Genomic DNA, 3245 nt, shown 5'->3' with positions numbered 1-3245 from the left:
TCAAATGAAAAGATAAATAAATACAGACTGTTATGAATTATTTTAAGGTCACTTAATAATATACATAGCCTTCAGTTGCATTCACAGTATTTACATAATTTTTCGAGCCTATTACCACAGGCTTTATATTATTGCGTGTCATGACTTCAATTATCTCCCTTTTGTAAAGGGGAGACTTGTATTGTCAGCATAGCGATTAAATAAAAAAGGTTTTATGACAAATGGAAGAATTTACAGTCAATAGAGAAAAAACATAAAAATAGGATACAGGATAGCCTGTAGGTTCTTACAGTAAGAGCAGAAAGAACAGTAAAAAAGAGAACACTCTACCAACCAAACACTTAAAGATGCAGTGTGTAGAAATAACGTAACGGACTTGGCAGAATTGGAATTGAATATAATATTCACAAGTATGTTTTAATTGGTGTATAATTCCATGAATATAAGAATAGTTGTGTTGGCGTTACCTTAGAATGAGTAATGACTATACAGTATATACACAGCGAGCAGGTACGCTACACGGAGGCTGCCATGTTGACCGCCATGTTTGTTCTACAGTAGCCCAGAATGGACAAATCAAACCTCAACTCTAGAGAGGGAATTTTGCGGATTTTGGAATTTTTTTTCGTGAGTTTTGCGGCCACCGCCATGTTGGGAATTGTATTCAGTTGGTTGTGATCTGCTACGTTGCCATTAGGGGCCACTCAATTGTACACACTGCACCTTTAAAGTTGCATTATGCAAAATTCAAAGACAATTCCAAGACATTAGTCGATGTCTGTCTACGGTGGCCGAGAAGTAACAGAAAGCAAAAACAAAAAGTGAGAATGAATCATTTGCACAACCAAAAGTAACATGTTGTATCTAGCAAGGAGGCACAAAATCAAACAAAACTGCGCATACATTGCAGTCTTTACTTTGTTGTCCTGTTAACACTACAAATCTTTATTTTGGTATATTAAATGTTGAACTGTCTTCACCAGTCAGTCGTTTCCTCATGCATGGACGCGCCTCCATCTTGAGCTAAATAGGTGGCCACAGATACCACAGAGTTCTGAGCTGCTTTATAGCAGCGGGAGAGAAACAAGTTAGCTGTGACGAACTAAAAAGAAGGAGGAAAACAGTTAGCTGAAAAGCATATGTAGCAGTAGATTGGGAGAACTGATTCTCAGGGCGATCGTCAGAATTCATATTACAGGAACTCCTATTAGCATGAGCAAAAATATTTCTTAATACTAATGAGCTTTAAAAACAAAACAAAAAAGACAGACATTTGAGCACTGAGCACTTGCTGATCAAATAACAGCGTCACCATCTTATGTACAAACTTTTATTTGATACAAAATGGTGGGAGGTTAACCGACCAATACAGCTACAGGGCAGACACAGTTCAGAGCTGGGTTTACCAAAAGCTTAACCCACCACCATTGGCACTTTACCAAATCCATTGCTTTTGAATTGCCAAGTTAGACAGAGTGCAACATTGATACTTTTAGTCATATTGCCAAATAACTAACAATAACAGTACAATACCCTTGTGAAATATTGGATAATTTAACTGCAAGTTCCACTGATCTGCTTTATTCCGTGTCAAATAGTTGGCAGCCCCAGGCTCAAACGCCTCCCACCACGACACACCTCACCTTCAGCTCAGCCCAGTTCGGCCTTTCCGAACACCGGGTGATACGCTGTGATCGGTACATCCATCACGAGAGGTCCTCATAGCGTGGAAATTCCAGGGAGGGAGAGGAGCGGGATAAGCGACAGGAGGGAGTAGAAAAACAGAGAGAATAGGAGGAGACGGAGGTGGAGGAGGTGATGCTGATGATGATGATGATGATGATGATGAGGACGATGAGAGAAAGGTTGGCCGTGGGAAACAGAGAAGAGGAGGATAGAGAAGTATAACAGTGACCCGATGCGGAGGATAGGTATCCGATATGTATAAAACAACCAATATGACTTTTATTTGCTCTTAATCAAATTCCTTTAACTTAAAGTATCCAAAATTATAAGCAAAAACCAGAAGACAGTCACTTTATATTGCCACCGAATATGAACAACTTAAAACAAATTCATTATCGTATCAAACAACGTCCAATATCCAGAACACCTTGTTCGTTTGTTTGCTTTGTTTTTTTTCCGTAAACAAATCAAAAGCATGATTCATTTCTATCTTAAATATCACGTTAATAATGTAGTTTTCTTAAAGCTCACACACACAATTTTTTTTTTTTATGTGTTTGGATCAGCGAAAGTCAGGCTCTTGTTTCAGCAGCTGGGCAAACTTTTCTTTTCCTGACCGATTGGAGATGTTTTTAATTCGAGTCACGGGTGGAACGTTTTTTTTTTGTCCGTTTGCCGATTTGCGCTGCCATCGGCGACATCCGTTCGCCTGCCCGTCTGCCAAGAGTGGGAGAAACACAAAGAAAGCAAAAATAATGGGAAACACACGCACGCACGCACGCACGCACACACGCACGCACACACACACATACACATGCTTGGGTGTGCCTGTATCATCCGTACTTATCCAGAGGCAGAATGTACTGTACAGACATATTTAAACACTGCGAACAAAAGAAGGCCAAGTTAAATATGACCTCAAACCTCTAAAAGGATATAACTCTTTTAATTTAAATAAATAATAATAATCATAATAATAATAATAATAATAATAATAATAAAAATAAATTAAAATAAAAAAAATCGGAGAATCGGAGATTCTTTTTCCCTTTTTTTACCCCAGTAGTAGTATCTGATCATGGCTAAACGGAATACAGATATATCAACGTAAGACTTTTCTTCCATATTAAGAGTCTGCGACCAATAATTCTGTTATCATTAGTTTATCTGTGTTTCTTTGATTTTCTTTTTTTCATCTAAATTGGTGTTCATGCAAATATACAGTATATGTATATATATCTATATATATATATATATATATAAAAAGTCATGTTTATTTATGCCTTTTAACCTGGTGTGAATGGTTCACACCCAGGCCAGTTTGCCTCTTGACATTTAACAGCTTTCTTGTCAACTTGTCAATCAAACTGGTTGGAGTTCCATTAATTGTGCTTTTCCAGTCCTACCTTCCCGGTCAAAAATTCCAGTTGACTAATTCCAGCAGTTTAATAACTCATGATTCCATCGTTACATTGGTATCCGCTGGAATAAACTTTTTAGTCCATAAATTCAGCATCTAGGAGCTAACCTAGCTTGGTAGCTGCAAAGCTGAGGGGTTA

This window comes from Zeus faber (genome assembly GCF_960531495.2).
Source record: "Zeus faber genome assembly, chromosome: 10".
Taxonomy (NCBI): Eukaryota; Metazoa; Chordata; class Actinopteri; order Zeiformes; family Zeidae; genus Zeus; species Zeus faber.
This window is presented reverse-complemented; position numbering follows the sequence as displayed.